Source organism: Pristiophorus japonicus, unplaced genomic scaffold (genome assembly GCF_044704955.1).
Source record: "Pristiophorus japonicus isolate sPriJap1 unplaced genomic scaffold, sPriJap1.hap1 HAP1_SCAFFOLD_42, whole genome shotgun sequence".
NCBI lineage: Eukaryota > Metazoa > Chordata > Chondrichthyes > Pristiophoridae > Pristiophorus > Pristiophorus japonicus.
In genome coordinates, this window is record NW_027254090.1 from 673,481 (window position 1) to 689,499 (window position 16,019).

General features: G+C 45.0%; 14 non-coding genes across 14 annotated transcripts; all 14 read left to right on the forward strand.

Annotated features, from left to right (window-relative positions):
* Window positions 1-85: 85 nt before the first annotated feature.
* On the forward strand, window positions 86-174 carry trnar-ucg (transfer RNA arginine (anticodon UCG)). The gene is given in 2 exon segments: window positions 86-122; window positions 139-174. It is a non-coding gene; the product is annotated as a tRNA-Arg (tRNA).
* Window positions 175-419: 245 nt separating this feature from the next.
* trnas-gcu (transfer RNA serine (anticodon GCU)) lies at window positions 420-501 on the forward strand. The gene has a single exon. It is a non-coding gene; the product is annotated as a tRNA-Ser (tRNA).
* A 1,928-nt stretch (window positions 502-2,429) lies between these two features.
* Window positions 2,430-2,518, forward strand: trnar-ucg (transfer RNA arginine (anticodon UCG)). The gene is given in 2 exon segments: window positions 2,430-2,466; window positions 2,483-2,518. It is a non-coding gene; the product is annotated as a tRNA-Arg (tRNA).
* Window positions 2,519-2,763: 245 nt separating this feature from the next.
* trnas-gcu (transfer RNA serine (anticodon GCU)) lies at window positions 2,764-2,845 on the forward strand. Its single transcript has one exon. It is a non-coding gene; the product is annotated as a tRNA-Ser (tRNA).
* A 1,928-nt stretch (window positions 2,846-4,773) lies between these two features.
* Window positions 4,774-4,862, forward strand: trnar-ucg (transfer RNA arginine (anticodon UCG)). The gene is given in 2 exon segments: window positions 4,774-4,810; window positions 4,827-4,862. It is a non-coding gene; the product is annotated as a tRNA-Arg (tRNA).
* A 245-nt stretch (window positions 4,863-5,107) lies between these two features.
* trnas-gcu (transfer RNA serine (anticodon GCU)) lies at window positions 5,108-5,189 on the forward strand. Its single transcript has one exon. It is a non-coding gene; the product is annotated as a tRNA-Ser (tRNA).
* Window positions 5,190-7,117: 1,928 nt separating this feature from the next.
* On the forward strand, window positions 7,118-7,206 carry trnar-ucg (transfer RNA arginine (anticodon UCG)). Its single transcript is given in 2 exon segments — window positions 7,118-7,154; window positions 7,171-7,206. It is a non-coding gene; the product is annotated as a tRNA-Arg (tRNA).
* A 245-nt stretch (window positions 7,207-7,451) lies between these two features.
* Window positions 7,452-7,533, forward strand: trnas-gcu (transfer RNA serine (anticodon GCU)). Its single transcript has one exon. It is a non-coding gene; the product is annotated as a tRNA-Ser (tRNA).
* Window positions 7,534-9,461: 1,928 nt separating this feature from the next.
* trnar-ucg (transfer RNA arginine (anticodon UCG)) lies at window positions 9,462-9,550 on the forward strand. Its single transcript is given in 2 exon segments — window positions 9,462-9,498; window positions 9,515-9,550. It is a non-coding gene; the product is annotated as a tRNA-Arg (tRNA).
* A 245-nt stretch (window positions 9,551-9,795) lies between these two features.
* trnas-gcu (transfer RNA serine (anticodon GCU)) lies at window positions 9,796-9,877 on the forward strand. The gene has a single exon. It is a non-coding gene; the product is annotated as a tRNA-Ser (tRNA).
* Window positions 9,878-11,805: 1,928 nt separating this feature from the next.
* On the forward strand, window positions 11,806-11,894 carry trnar-ucg (transfer RNA arginine (anticodon UCG)). The gene is given in 2 exon segments: window positions 11,806-11,842; window positions 11,859-11,894. It is a non-coding gene; the product is annotated as a tRNA-Arg (tRNA).
* A 245-nt stretch (window positions 11,895-12,139) lies between these two features.
* On the forward strand, window positions 12,140-12,221 carry trnas-gcu (transfer RNA serine (anticodon GCU)). Its single transcript has one exon. It is a non-coding gene; the product is annotated as a tRNA-Ser (tRNA).
* Window positions 12,222-14,149: 1,928 nt separating this feature from the next.
* On the forward strand, window positions 14,150-14,238 carry trnar-ucg (transfer RNA arginine (anticodon UCG)). Its single transcript is given in 2 exon segments — window positions 14,150-14,186; window positions 14,203-14,238. It is a non-coding gene; the product is annotated as a tRNA-Arg (tRNA).
* Window positions 14,239-14,483: 245 nt separating this feature from the next.
* Window positions 14,484-14,565, forward strand: trnas-gcu (transfer RNA serine (anticodon GCU)). Its single transcript has one exon. It is a non-coding gene; the product is annotated as a tRNA-Ser (tRNA).
* Window positions 14,566-16,019: the final 1,454 nt, after the last annotated feature.

Below are 16,019 nucleotides of genomic sequence, written 5' to 3' on the forward strand. Positions count from 1 at the left end.
TTTTCCTAAATCCACTCCTTGATATTGCAGTTGCCCCGAATTTGCTCGCAATATATACAACAACACAATGAATGTGGCTGGCAGTGGCCGCGTGGCCTAATGGATAAGGCGTCTGACTTCGATGACAACCGCAAAGTTATCAGAAGATTGCAGGTTCGAGTCCTGCCGCGGTCAACTTAGCTCGCTACGAGACATTTTATATTCTTTGTTGTGATTCTGCCGAGAAACCAGCCATCTGTTCCAGTCACTCACCTGAAGTGAAGGAAGGCTGTTTGCTCAAAGAATCTCATGGCAAGTTTTCATCATTGTCGATCTGCATGCACGGGCAGAGCAAGCTGTGAAGTGGACTTTCTTGCACATTATTTCTGTTTGGATACAAAAAGCAGGAGATTGAATGGCTGACGATATCTTATAGCAGAGACGAGGTGGCCGAGAGGTTAAGGCGATGGACTGCTAATCCATTGTGCTCTGCACGCATGGGTTCGAATCCCATTCTCGTCGTCGTTGGCTTGCAGGTTAAACACTTTTTGACATTCACATTTCATCTCATCTCCAAATTCCCCTTTTACTGACAGGGATGCTGTACTTTCCTCATGTCATGTCTCAAATTAATAATATATTCGTCAAAATGAGAACAGTTGCAGTACAATGGCGAGGGGCACTAATTCGATAGGTATCTGAGAGACAGCACATGCACGATGGGCCATCATATCATTTCTCACCACCGTCAGAATCTGAGAGCTGCGCTTTTCACTGTCGGCGGCTCGTTGGTCCACGGTTATGATTCTCCCTTCGGAATGATCACATTTGAAATGCGAGAGTCACGAGCCAAATCCCGGACGAGCCCCGCCATGTTTTACTCAAAGTTCCGCTTCTAACAGCCGCTCGACATGTGAGAAAACAGACGTATTTCACGTTAAAACGTGTGATTTTACGCCGATGTTCCCTCAGCATCCAAATCCCAGAGCAAAGTGAAACCCGCCAAACTGAGTAAAGTTAAAATATCTCAGAGGTACTCGGCTCTGTGACTCGTTGGATAACCGAAAGCCTTGTTTGGTTCCGGCCGATACTTGATCAGTATATCTTCCTGTCTGTACGCATAAGTTCACCTCAATTGGGATAAGCATACATTCAGCGTCAATCTCCACCTCTGCCCTGAATATGTGTGCGTCCTGGTTCTCTAGAGCTGAAAAGATGAGAGAAGCTGCTTTTTGAATTCGTCCCTTGGCTGCCGAATTCAAAGCATACAGGAAATCAATCCGGGCTGGCAAAGCTGCCTGGTCTGATTAAAAGGCGGTGACAGCCTATATTGTAAGCATGTTCTCGTCTTCTGGCCTCAACATTAGGTTCAACGTATCGGATGATAAGCATCGCTCCCATTGTCTGGTAATGGTTCTGCTATTCACACTAACACTTCCTCTGGACCACCCTTTGTTACGTTATTGCCCGATTACCACCCACTATGCCTTTCTCCATTGTGCCATGTATTATTTAAGTACTCCTTCGTTCCGCTGCATCACAAACGTTCCCATTTGACATTTCTCGCTGCGTATTTTTTCCAGGCGCTATTTTTGTTGAAAACATCTGTAATCTTTAACTTTTTCCTGAAATATCGGAATTATTATCCGACAGAACGTGAAACCGGATTCTTCCTCCACAAAATCTGCACGACCTGCCGAGTTTTACAATTTTATCTGTTTTTATTCATTCTATTTCCGTGTCCCTTTTAAGGGGATTTGCTGTCTGTCCAAGATCATTCTCTGTCTCTGTAAAATGGTGTGCTATCAGACCCTCATCATTCTGTGTCTGTTTCAAAGGGATGTGCTGTCTGTCCCGGATTTCCAATTTGAAATTTCAAAACCTGGCTTTGGAGGTTAAGGAATATTAGTTTGTTCGTGTGTTTCAGACTGGGCTGGTTTTACGTCCTTCCCTCCCTCCTTGTCTATCACCTGTGGCTTCAATAACAGTCTCTGCGCCGCGTGGTCCTGAGCCCCACTGCACAATTGCCTTCAGGGATGATCGAAATCTCACTTTATTCTTTTAAAAGGGAACTGCTGTCAGTCAAGGGTCATTCTGCATCTGGGTAAAAGGGATGTCCTTGCAATTCCGGATCATTCTGTGTCTGTTTAAATGGGCTGGTTGTCAGTTCCGGTTCATAATCTTTCCCTTTAAAACGGATTATCTCATAAACCCGGGTCATCCTGTATTGTTTGAGAAGGAGTATGATTTCAGCTGCAATGACCGAATTGTTAAACTATAGTGTTCCAATTTACATTGGGGTTGCCTGCGCCGGTGCGCACCCAGATCGCAGTGCATCTGTTCATTCACTCGAAATATGCTCATCTTTTCCTAAATCCACTCCTTGATATTGCAGTTGCCCCGAATTTGCTCGCAATATATACAACAACACAATGAATGTGGCTGGCAGCGGCCGCGTGGCCTAATGGATAAGGCGTCTGACTTCGATGACAACCGCAAAGTTATCAGAAGATTGCAGGTTCGAGTCCTGCCGCGGTCAACTTAGCTCGCTACGAGACATTTTATATTCTTTGTTGTGATTCTGCCGAGAAACCAGCCATCTGTTCCAGTCACTCACCTGAAGTGAAGGAAGGCTGTTTGCTCAAAGAATCTCATGGCAAGTTTTCATCATTGTCGATCTGCATGCACGGGCAGAGCAAGCTGTGAAGTGGACTTTCTTGCACATTATTTCTGTTTGGATACAAAAAGCAGGAGATTGAATGGCTGACGATATCTTATAGCAGAGACGAGGTGGCCGAGAGGTTAAGGCGATGGACTGCTAATCCATTGTGCTCTGCACGCATGGGTTCGAATCCCATTCTCGTCGTCGTTGGCTTGCAGGTTAAACACTTTTTGACATTCACATTTCATCTCATCTCCAAATTCCCCTTTTACTGACAGGGATGCTGTACTTTCCTCATGTCATGTCTCAAATTAATAATATATTCGTCAAAATGAGAACAGTTGCAGTACAATGGCGAGGGGCACTAATTCGATAGGTATCTGAGAGACAGCACATGCACGATGGGCCATCATATCATTTCTCACCACCGTCAGAATCTGAGAGCTGCGCTTTTCACTGTCGGCGGCTCGTTGGTCCACGGTTATGATTCTCCCTTCGGAATGATCACATTTGAAATGCGAGAGTCACGGGCCAAATCCCGGACGAGCCCCGCCATGTTTTACTCAAAGTTCCGCTTCTAACAGCCGCTCGACATGTGAGAAAACAGACGTATTTCACGTTAAAACGTGTGATTTTACGCCGATGTTCCCTCAGCATCCAAATCCCAGAGCAAAGTGAAACCCGCCAAACTGAGTAAAGTTAAAATATCTCAGAGGTACTCGGCTCTGTGACTCGTTGGATAACCGAAAGCCTTGTTTGGTTCCGGCCGATACTTGATCAGTATATCTTCCTGTCTGTACGCATAAGTTCACCTCAATTGGGATAAGCATACATTCAGCGTCAATCTCCACCTCTGCCCTGAATATGTGTGCGTCCTGGTTCTCTAGAGCTGAAAAGATGAGAGAAGCTGCTTTTTGAATTCGTCCCTTGGCTGCCGAATTCAAAGCATACAGGAAATCAATCCGGGCTGGCAAAGCTGCCTGGTATGATTAAAAGGCGGTGACAGCCTATATTGTAAGCATGTTCTCGTCTTCTGGCCTCAACATTAGGTTCAACGTATCGGATGATAAGCATCGCTCCCATTGTCTGGTAATGGTTCTGCTATTCACACTAACACTTCCTCTGGACCACCCTTTGTTACGTTATTGCCCGATTACCACCCACTTTGCCTTTCTCCATTGTGCCATGTATTATTTAAGTACTCCTTCGTTCCGCTGCATCACAAACGTTCCCATTTGACATTTCTCGCTGCGTATTTTTTCCAGGCGCTATTTTTGTTGAAAACATCTGTAATCTTTAACTTTTTCCTGAAATATCGGAATTATTATCCGACAGAACGTGAAACCGGATTCTTCCTCCACAAAATCTGCACGACCTGCCGAGTTTTACAATTTTATCTGTTTTTATTCATTCTATTTCCGTGTCCCTTTTAAGGGGATTTGCTGTCTGTCCAAGATCATTCTCTGTCTCTGTAAAATGGTGTGCTATCAGACCCTCATCATTCTGTGTCTGTTTCAAAGGGATGTGCTGTCTGTCCCGGATTTCCAATTTGAAATTTCAAAACCTGGCTTTGGAGGTTAAGGAATATTAGTTTGTTCGTGTGTTTCAGACTGGGCTGGTTTTACGTCCTTCCCTCCCTCCTTGTCTATCACCTGTGGCTTCAATAACAGTCTCTGCGCCGCGTGGTCCTGAGCCCCACTGCACAATTGCCTTCAGGGATGATCGAAATCTCACTTTATTCTTTTAAAAGGGAACTGCTGTCAGTCAAGGGTCATTCTGCATCTGGGTAAAAGGGATGTCCTTGCAATTCCGGATCATTCTGTGTCTGTTTAAATGGGCTGGTTGTCAGTTCCGGTTCATAATCTTTCCCTTTAAAACGGATTATCTCATAAACCCGGGTCATCCTGTATTGTTTGAGAAGGAGTATGATTTCAGCTGCAATGACCGAATTGTTAAACTATAGTGTTCCAATTTACATTGGGGTTGCCTGCGCCGGTGCGCACCCAGATCGCAGTGCATCTGTTCATTCACTCGAAATATGCTCATCTTTTCCTAAATCCACTCCTTGATATTGCAGTTGCCCCGAATTTGCTCGCAATATATACAACAACACAATGAATGTGGCTGGCAGCGGCCGCGTGGCCTAATGGATAAGGCGTCTGACTTCGATGACAACCGCAAAGTTATCAGAAGATTGCAGGTTCGAGTCCTGCCGCGGTCAACTTAGCTCGCTACGAGACATTTTATATTCTTTGTTGTGATTCTGCCGAGAAACCAGCCATCTGTTCCAGTCACTCACCTGAAGTGAAGGAAGGCTGTTTGCTCAAAGAATCTCATGGCAAGTTTTCATCATTGTCGATCTGCATGCACGGGCAGAGCAAGCTGTGAAGTGGACTTTCTTGCACATTATTTCTGTTTGGATACAAAAAGCAGGAGATTGAATGGCTGACGATATCTTATAGCAGAGACGAGGTGGCCGAGAGGTTAAGGCGATGGACTGCTAATCCATTGTGCTCTGCACGCATGGGTTCGAATCCCATTCTCGTCGTCGTTGGCTTGCAGGTTAAACACTTTTTGACATTCACATTTCATCTCATCTCCAAATTCCCCTTTTACTGACAGGGATGCTGTACTTTCCTCATGTCATGTCTCAAATTAATAATATATTCGTCAAAAGGAGAACAGTTGCAGTACAATGGCGAGGGGCACTAATTCGATAGGTATCTGAGAGACAGCACATGCACGATGGGCCATCATATCATTTCTCACCACCGTCAGAATCTGAGAGCTGCGCTTTTCACTGTCGGCGGCTCGTTGGTCCACGGTTATGATTCTCCCTTCGGAATGATCACATTTGAAATGCGAGAGTCACGGGCCAAATCCCGGACGAGCCCCGCCATGTTTTACTCAAAGTTCCGCTTCTAACAGCCGCTCGACATGTGAGAAAACAGACGTATTTCACGTTAAAACGTGTGATTTTACGCCGATGTTCCCTCAGCATCCAAATCCCAGAGCAAAGTGAAACCCGCCAAACTGAGTAAAGTTAAAATATCTCAGAGGTACTCGGCTCTGTGACTCGTTGGATAACCGAAAGCCTTGTTTGGTTCCGGCCGATACTTGATCAGTATATCTTCCTGTCTGTACGCATAAGTTCACCTCAATTGGGATAAGCATACATTCAGCGTCAATCTCCACCTCTGCCCTGAATATGTGTGCGTCCTGGTTCTCTAGAGCTGAAAAGATGAGAGAAGCTGCTTTTTGAATTCGTCCCTTGGCTGCCGAATTCAAAGCATACAGGAAATCAATCCGGGCTGGCAAAGCTGCCTGGTCTGATTAAAAGGCGGTGACAGCCTATATTGTAAGCATGTTCTCGTCTTCTGGCCTCAACATTAGGTTCAACGTATCGGATGATAAGCATCGCTCCCATTGTCTGGTAATGGTTCTGCTATTCACACTAACACTTCCTCTGGACCACCCTTTGTTACGTTATTGCCCGATTACCACCCACTTTGCCTTTCTCCATTGTGCCATGTATTATTTAATTACTCCTTCGTTCCGCTGCATCACAAACGTTCCCATTTGACATTTCTCGCTGCGTATTTTTTCCAGGCGCTATTTTTGTTGAAAACATCTGTAATCTTTAACTTTTTCCTGAAATATCGGAATTATTATCCGACAGAACGTGAAACCGGATTCTTCCTCCACAAAATCTGCACGACCTGCCGAGTTTTACAATTTTATCTGTTTTTATTCATTCTATTTCCGTGTCCCTTTTAAGGGGATTTGCTGTCTGTCCAAGATCATTCTCTGTCTCTGTAAAATGGTGTGCTATCAGACCCTCATCATTCTGTGTCTGTTTCAAAGGGATGTGCTGTCTGTCCCGGATTTCCAATTTGAAATTTCAAAACCTGGCTTTGGAGGTTAAGGAATATTAGTTTGTTCGTGTGTTTCAGACTGGGCTGGTTTTACGTCCTTCCCTCCCTCCTTGTCTATCACCTGTGGCTTCAATAACAGTCTCTGCGCCGCGTGGTCCTGAGCCCCACTGCACAATTGCCTTCAGGGATGATCGAAATCTCACTTTATTCTTTTAAAAGGGAACTGCTGTCAGTCAAGGGTCATTCTGCATCTGGGTAAAAGGGATGTCCTTGCAATTCCGGATCATTCTGTGTCTGTTTAAATGGGCTGGTTGTCAGTTCCGGTTCATAATCTTTCCCTTTAAAACGGATTATCTCATAAACCCGGGTCATCCTGTATTGTTTGAGAAGGAGTATGATTTCAGCTGCAATGACCGAATTGTTAAACTATAGTGTTCCAATTTACATTGGGGTTGCCTGCGCCGGTGCGCACCCAGATCGCAGTGCATCTGTTCATTCACTCGAAATATGCTCATCTTTTCCTAAATCCACTCCTTGATATTGCAGTTGCCCCGAATTTGCTCGCAATATATACAACAACACAATGAATGTGGCTGGCAGCGGCCGCGTGGCCTAATGGATAAGGCGTCTGACTTCGATGACAACCGCAAAGTTATCAGAAGATTGCAGGTTCGAGTCCTGCCGCGGTCAACTTAGCTCGCTACGAGACATTTTATATTCTTTGTTGTGATTCTGCCGAGAAACCAGCCATCTGTTCCAGTCACTCACCTGAAGTGAAGGAAGGCTGTTTGCTCAAAGAATCTCATGGCAAGTTTTCATCATTGTCGATCTGCATGCACGGGCAGAGCAAGCTGTGAAGTGGACTTTCTTGCACATTATTTCTGTTTGGATACAAAAAGCAGGAGATTGAATGGCTGACGATATCTTATAGCAGAGACGAGGTGGCCGAGAGGTTAAGGCGATGGACTGCTAATCCATTGTGCTCTGCACGCATGGGTTCGAATCCCATTCTCGTCGTCGTTGGCTTGCAGGTTAAACACTTTTTGACATTCACATTTCATCTCATCTCCAAATTCCCCTTTTACTGACAGGGATGCTGTACTTTCCTCATGTCATGTCTCAAATTAATAATATATTCGTCAAAATGAGAACAGTTGCAGTACAATGGCGAGGGGCACTAATTCGATAGGTATCTGAGAGACAGCACATGCACGATGGGCCATCATATCATTTCTCACCACCGTCAGAATCTGAGAGCTGCGCTTTTCACTGTCGGCGGCTCGTTGGTCCACGGTTATGATTCTCCCTTCGGAATGATCACATTTGAAATGCGAGAGTCACGGGCCAAATCCCGGACGAGCCCCGCCATGTTTTACTCAAAGTTCCGCTTCTAACAGCCGCTCGACATGTGAGAAAACAGACGTATTTCACGTTAAAACGTGTGATTTTACGCCGATGTTCCCTCAGCATCCAAATCCCAGAGCAAAGTGAAACCCGCCAAACTGAGTAAAGTTAAAATATCTCAGAGGTACTCGGCTCTGTGACTCGTTGGATAACCGAAAGCCTTGTTTGGTTCCGGCCGATACTTGATCAGTATATCTTCCTGTCTGTACGCATAAGTTCACCTCAATTGGGATAAGCATACATTCAGCGTCAATCTCCACCTCTGCCCTGAATATGTGTGCGTCCTGGTTCTCTAGAGCTGAAAAGATGAGAGAAGCTGCTTTTTGAATTCGTCCCTTGGCTGCCGAATTCAAAGCATACAGGAAATCAATCCGGGCTGGCAAAGCTGCCTGGTCTGATTAAAAGGCGGTGACAGCCTATATTGTAAGCATGTTCTCGTCTTCTGGCCTCAACATTAGGTTCAACGTATCGGATGATAAGCATCGCTCCCATTGTCTGGTAATGGTTCTGCTATTCACACTAACACTTCCTCTGGACCACCCTTTGTTACGTTATTGCCCGATTACCACCCACTTTGCCTTTCTCCATTGTGCCATGTATTATTTAAGTACTCCTTCGTTCCGCTGCATCACAAACGTTCCCATTTGACATTTCTCGCTGCGTATTTTTTCCAGGCGCTATTTTTGTTGAAAACATCTGTAATCTTTAACTTTTTCCTGAAATATCGGAATTATTATCCGACAGAACGTGAAACCGGATTCTTCCTCCACAAAATCTGCACGACCTGCCGAGTTTTACAATTTTATCTGTTTTTATTCATTCTATTTCCGTGTCCCTTTTAAGGGGATTTGCTGTCTGTCCAAGATCATTCTCTGTCTCTGTAAAATGGTGTGCTATCAGACCCTCATCATTCTGTGTCTGTTTCAAAGGGATGTGCTGTCTGTCCCGGATTTCCAATTTGAAATTTCAAAACCTGGCTTTGGAGGTTAAGGAATATTAGTTTGTTCGTGTGTTTCAGACTGGGCTGGTTTTACGTCCTTCCCTCCCTCCTTGTCTATCACCTGTGGCTTCAATAACAGTCTCTGCGCCGCGTGGTCCTGAGCCCCACTGCACAATTGCCTTCAGGGATGATCGAAATCTCACTTTATTCTTTTAAAAGGGAACTGCTGTCAGTCAAGGGTCATTCTGCATCTGGGTAAAAGGGATGTCCTTGCAATTCCGGATCATTCTGTGTCTGTTTAAATGGGCTGGTTGTCAGTTCCGGTTCATAATCTTTCCCTTTAAAACGGATTATCTCATAAACCCGGGTCATCCTGTATTGTTTGAGAAGGAGTATGATTTCAGCTGCAATGACCGAATTGTTAAACTATAGTGTTCCAATTTACATTGGGGTTGCCTGCGCCGGTGCGCACCCAGATCGCAGTGCATCTGTTCATTCACTCGAAATATGCTCATCTTTTCCTAAATCCACTCCTTGATATTGCAGTTGCCCCGAATTTGCTCGCAATATATACAACAACACAATGAATGTGGCTGGCAGCGGCCGCGTGGCCTAATGGATAAGGCGTCTGACTTCGATGACAACCGCAAAGTTATCAGAAGATTGCAGGTTCGAGTCCTGCCGCGGTCAACTTAGCTCGCTACGAGACATTTTATATTCTTTGTTGTGATTCTGCCGAGAAACCAGCCATCTGTTCCAGTCACTCACCTGAAGTGAAGGAAGGCTGTTTGCTCAAAGAATCTCATGGCAAGTTTTCATCATTGTCGATCTGCATGCACGGGCAGAGCAAGCTGTGAAGTGGACTTTCTTGCACATTATTTCTGTTTGGATACAAAAAGCAGGAGATTGAATGGCTGACGATATCTTATAGCAGAGACGAGGTGGCCGAGAGGTTAAGGCGATGGACTGCTAATCCATTGTGCTCTGCACGCATGGGTTCGAATCCCATTCTCGTCGTCGTTGGCTTGCAGGTTAAACACTTTTTGACATTCACATTTCATCTCATCTCCAAATTCCCCTTTTACTGACAGGGATGCTGTACTTTCCTCATGTCATGTCTCAAATTAATAATATATTCGTCAAAATGAGAACAGTTGCAGTACAATGGCGAGGGGCACTAATTCGATAGGTATCTGAGAGACAGCACATGCACGATGGGCCATCATATCATTTCTCACCACCGTCAGAATCTGAGAGCTGCGCTTTTCACTGTCGGCGGCTCGTTGGTCCACGGTTATGATTCTCCCTTCGGAATGATCACATTTGAAATGCGAGAGTCACGGGCCAAATCCCGGACGAGCCCCGCCATGTTTTACTCAAAGTTCCGCTTCTAACAGCCGCTCGACATGTGAGAAAACAGACGTATTTCACGTTAAAACGTGTGATTTTACGCCGATGTTCCCTCAGCATCCAAATCCCAGAGCAAAGTGAAACCCGCCAAACTGAGTAAAGTTAAAATATCTCAGAGGTACTCGGCTCTGTGACTCGTTGGATAACCGAAAGCCTTGTTTGGTTCCGGCCGATACTTGATCAGTATATCTTCCTGTCTGTACGCATAAGTTCACCTCAATTGGGATAAGCATACATTCAGCGTCAATCTCCACCTCTGCCCTGAATATGTGTGCGTCCTGGTTCTCTAGAGCTGAAAAGATGAGAGAAGCTGCTTTTTGAATTCGTCCCTTGGCTGCCGAATTCAAAGCATACAGGAAATCAATCCGGGCTGGCAAAGCTGCCTGGTCTGATTAAAAGGCGGTGACAGCCTATATTGTAAGCATGTTCTCGTCTTCTGGCCTCAACATTAGGTTCAACGTATCGGATGATAAGCATCGCTCCCATTGTCTGGTAATGGTTCTGCTATTCACACTAACACTTCCTCTGGACCACCCTTTGTTACGTTATTGCCCGATTACCACCCACTTTGCCTTTCTCCATTGTGCCATGTATTATTTAAGTACTCCTTCGTTCCGCTGCATCACAAACGTTCCCATTTGACATTTCTCGCTGCGTATTTTTTCCAGGCGCTATTTTTGTTGAAAACATCTGTAATCTTTAACTTTTTCCTGAAATATCGGAATTATTATCCGACAGAACGTGAAACCGGATTCTTCCTCCACAAAATCTGCACGACCTGCCGAGTTTTACAATTTTATCTGTTTTTATTCATTCTATTTCCGTGTCCCTTTTAAGGGGATTTGCTGTCTGTCCAAGATCATTCTCTGTCTCTGTAAAATGGTGTGCTATCAGACCCTCATCATTCTGTGTCTGTTTCAAAGGGATGTGCTGTCTGTCCCGGATTTCCAATTTGAAATTTCAAAACCTGGCTTTGGAGGTTAAGGAATATTAGTTTGTTCGTGTGTTTCAGACTGGGCTGGTTTTACGTCCTTCCCTCCCTCCTTGTCTATCACCTGTGGCTTCAATAACAGTCTCTGCGCCGCGTGGTCCTGAGCCCCACTGCACAATTGCCTTCAGGGATGATCGAAATCTCACTTTATTCTTTTAAAAGGGAACTGCTGTCAGTCAAGGGTCATTCTGCATCTGGGTAAAAGGGATGTCCTTGCAATTCCGGATCATTCTGTGTCTGTTTAAATGGGCTGGTTGTCAGTTCCGGTTCATAATCTTTCCCTTTAAAACGGATTATCTCATAAACCCGGGTCATCCTGTATTGTTTGAGAAGGAGTATGATTTCAGCTGCAATGACCGAATTGTTAAACTATAGTGTTCCAATTTACATTGGGGTTGCCTGCGCCGGTGCGCACCCAGATCGCAGTGCATCTGTTCATTCACTCGAAATATGCTCATCTTTTCCTAAATCCACTCCTTGATATTGCAGTTGCCCCGAATTTGCTCGCAATATATACAACAACACAATGAATGTGGCTGGCAGCGGCCGCGTGGCCTAATGGATAAGGCGTCTGACTTCGATGACAACCGCAAAGTTATCAGAAGATTGCAGGTTCGAGTCCTGCCGCGGTCAACTTAGCTCGCTACGAGACATTTTATATTCTTTGTTGTGATTCTGCCGAGAAACCAGCCATCTGTTCCAGTCACTCACCTGAAGTGAAGGAAGGCTGTTTGCTCAAAGAATCTCATGGCAAGTTTTCATCATTGTCGATCTGCATGCACGGGCAGAGCAAGCTGTGAAGTGGACTTTCTTGCACATTATTTCTGTTTGGATACAAAAAGCAGGAGATTGAATGGCTGACGATATCTTATAGCAGAGACGAGGTGGCCGAGAGGTTAAGGCGATGGACTGCTAATCCATTGTGCTCTGCACGCATGGGTTCGAATCCCATTCTCGTCGTCGTTGGCTTGCAGGTTAAACACTTTTTGACATTCACATTTCATCTCATCTCCAAATTCCCCTTTTACTGACAGGGATGCTGTACTTTCCTCATGTCATGTCTCAAATTAATAATATATTCGTCAAAAGGAGAACAGTTGCAGTACAATGGCGAGGGGCACTAATTCGATAGGTATCTGAGAGACAGCACATGCACGATGGGCCATCATATCATTTCTCACCACCGTCAGAATCTGAGAGCTGCGCTTTTCACTGTCGGCGGCTCGTTGGTCCACGGTTATGATTCTCCCTTCGGAATGATCACATTTGAAATGCGAGAGTCACGGGCCAAATCCCGGACGAGCCCCGCCATGTTTTACTCAAAGTTCCGCTTCTAACAGCCGCTCGACATGTGAGAAAACAGACGTATTTCACGTTAAAACGTGTGATTTTACGCCGATGTTCCCTCAGCATCCAAATCCCAGAGCAAAGTGAAACCCGCCAAACTGAGTAAAGTTAAAATATCTCAGAGGTACTCGGCTCTGTGACTCGTTGGATAACCGAAAGCCTTGTTTGGTTCCGGCCGATACTTGATCAGTATATCTTCCTGTCTGTACGCATAAGTTCACCTCAATTGGGATAAGCATACATTCAGCGTCAATCTCCACCTCTGCCCTGAATATGTGTGCGTCCTGGTTCTCTAGAGCTGAAAAGATGAGAGAAGCTGCTTTTTGAATTCGTCCCTTGGCTGCCGAATTCAAAGCATACAGGAAATCAATCCGGGCTGGCAAAGCTGCCTGGTCTGATTAAAAGGCGGTGACAGCCTATATTGTAAGCATGTTCTCGTCTTCTGGCCTCAACATTAGGTTCAACGTATCGGATGATAAGCATCGCTCCCATTGTCTGGTAATGGTTCTGCTATTCACACTAACACTTCCTCTGGACCACCCTTTGTTACGTTATTGCCCGATTACCACCCACTTTGCCTTTCTCCATTGTGCCATGTATTATTTAATTACTCCTTCGTTCCGCTGCATCACAAACGTTCCCATTTGACATTTCTCGCTGCGTATTTTTTCCAGGCGCTATTTTTGTTGAAAACATCTGTAATCTTTAACTTTTTCCTGAAATATCGGAATTATTATCCGACAGAACGTGAAACCGGATTCTTCCTCCACAAAATCTGCACGACCTGCCGAGTTTTACAATTTTATCTGTTTTTATTCATTCTATTTCCGTGTCCCTTTTAAGGGGATTTGCTGTCTGTCCAAGATCATTCTCTGTCTCTGTAAAATGGTGTGCTATCAGACCCTCATCATTCTGTGTCTGTTTCAAAGGGATGTGCTGTCTGTCCCGGATTTCCAATTTGAAATTTCAAAACCTGGCTTTGGAGGTTAAGGAATATTAGTTTGTTCGTGTGTTTCAGACTGGGCTGGTTTTACGTCCTTCCCTCCCTCCTTGTCTATCACCTGTGGCTTCAATAACAGTCTCTGCGCCGCGTGGTCCTGAGCCCCACTGCACAATTGCCTTCAGGGATGATCGAAATCTCACTTTATTCTTTTAAAAGGGAACTGCTGTCAGTCAAGGGTCATTCTGCATCTGGGTAAAAGGGATGTCCTTGCAATTCCGGATCATTCTGTGTCTGTTTAAATGGGCTGGTTGTCAGTTCCGGTTCATAATCTTTCCCTTTAAAACGGATTATCTCATAAACCCGGGTCATCCTGTATTGTTTGAGAAGGAGTATGATTTCAGCTGCAATGACCGAATTGTTAAACTATAGTGTTCCAATTTACATTGGGGTTGCCTGCGCCGGTGCGCACCCAGATCGCAGTGCATCTGTTCATTCACTCGAAATATGCTCATCTTTTCCTAAATCCACTCCTTGATATTGCAGTTGCCCCGAATTTGCTCGCAATATATACAACAACACAATGAATGTGGCTGGCAGCGGCCGCGTGGCCTAATGGATAAGGCGTCTGACTTCGATGACAACCGCAAAGTTATCAGAAGATTGCAGGTTCGAGTCCTGCCGCGGTCAACTTAGCTCGCTACGAGACATTTTATATTCTTTGTTGTGATTCTGCCGAGAAACCAGCCATCTGTTCCAGTCACTCACCTGAAGTGAAGGAAGGCTGTTTGCTCAAAGAATCTCATGGCAAGTTTTCATCATTGTCGATCTGCATGCACGGGCAGAGCAAGCTGTGAAGTGGACTTTCTTGCACATTATTTCTGTTTGGATACAAAAAGCAGGAGATTGAATGGCTGACGATATCTTATAGCAGAGACGAGGTGGCCGAGAGGTTAAGGCGATGGACTGCTAATCCATTGTGCTCTGCACGCATGGGTTCGAATCCCATTCTCGTCGTCGTTGGCTTGCAGGTTAAACACTTTTTGACATTCACATTTCATCTCATCTCCAAATTCCCCTTTTACTGACAGGGATGCTGTACTTTCCTCATGTCATGTCTCAAATTAATAATATATTCGTCAAAATGAGAACAGTTGCAGTACAATGGCGAGGGGCACTAATTCGATAGGTATCTGAGAGACAGCACATGCACGATGGGCCATCATATCATTTCTCACCACCGTCAGAATCTGAGAGCTGCGCTTTTCACTGTCGGCGGCTCGTTGGTCCACGGTTATGATTCTCCCTTCGGAATGATCACATTTGAAATGCGAGAGTCACGGGCCAAATCCCGGACGAGCCCCGCCATGTTTTACTCAAAGTTCCGCTTCTAACAGCCGCTCGACATGTGAGAAAACAGACGTATTTCACGTTAAAACGTGTGATTTTACGCCGATGTTCCCTCAGCATCCAAATCCCAGAGCAAAGTGAAACCCGCCAAACTGAGTAAAGTTAAAATATCTCAGAGGTACTCGGCTCTGTGACTCGTTGGATAACCGAAAGCCTTGTTTGGTTCCGGCCGATACTTGATCAGTATATCTTCCTGTCTGTACGCATAAGTTCACCTCAATTGGGATAAGCATACATTCAGCGTCAATCTCCACCTCTGCCCTGAATATGTGTGCGTCCTGGTTCTCTAGAGCTGAAAAGATGAGAGAAGCTGCTTTTTGAATTCGTCCCTTGGCTGCCGAATTCAAAGCATACAGGAAATCAATCCGGGCTGGCAAAGCTGCCTGGTCTGATTAAAAGGCGGTGACAGCCTATATTGTAAGCATGTTCTCGTCTTCTGGCCTCAACATTAGGTTCAACGTATCGGATGATAAGCATCGCTCCCATTGTCTGGTAATGGTTCTGCTATTCACACTAACACTTCCTCTGGACCACCCTTTGTTACGTTATTGCCCGATTACCACCCACTTTGCCTTTCTCCATTGTGCCATGTATTATTTAAGTACTCCTTCGTTCCGCTGCATCACAAACGTTCCCATTTGACATTTCTCGCTGCGTATTTTTTCCAGGCGCTATTTTTGTTGAAAACATCTGTAATCTTTAACTTTTTCCTGAAATATCGGAATTATTATCCGACAGAACGTGAAACCGGATTCTTCCTCCACAAAATCTGCACGACCTGCCGAGTTTTACAATTTTATCTGTTTTTATTCATTCTATTTCCGTGTCCCTTTTAAGGGGATTTGCTGTCTGTCCAAGATCATTCTCTGTCTCTGTAAAATGGTGTGCTATCAGACCCTCATCATTCTGTGTCTGTTTCAAAGGGATGTGCTGTCTGTCCCGGATTTCCAATTTGAAATTTCAAAACCTGGCTTTGGAGGTTAAGGAATATTAGTTTGTTCGTGTGTTTCAGACTGGGCTGGTTTTACGTCCTTCCCTCCCTCCTTGTCTATCACCTGTGG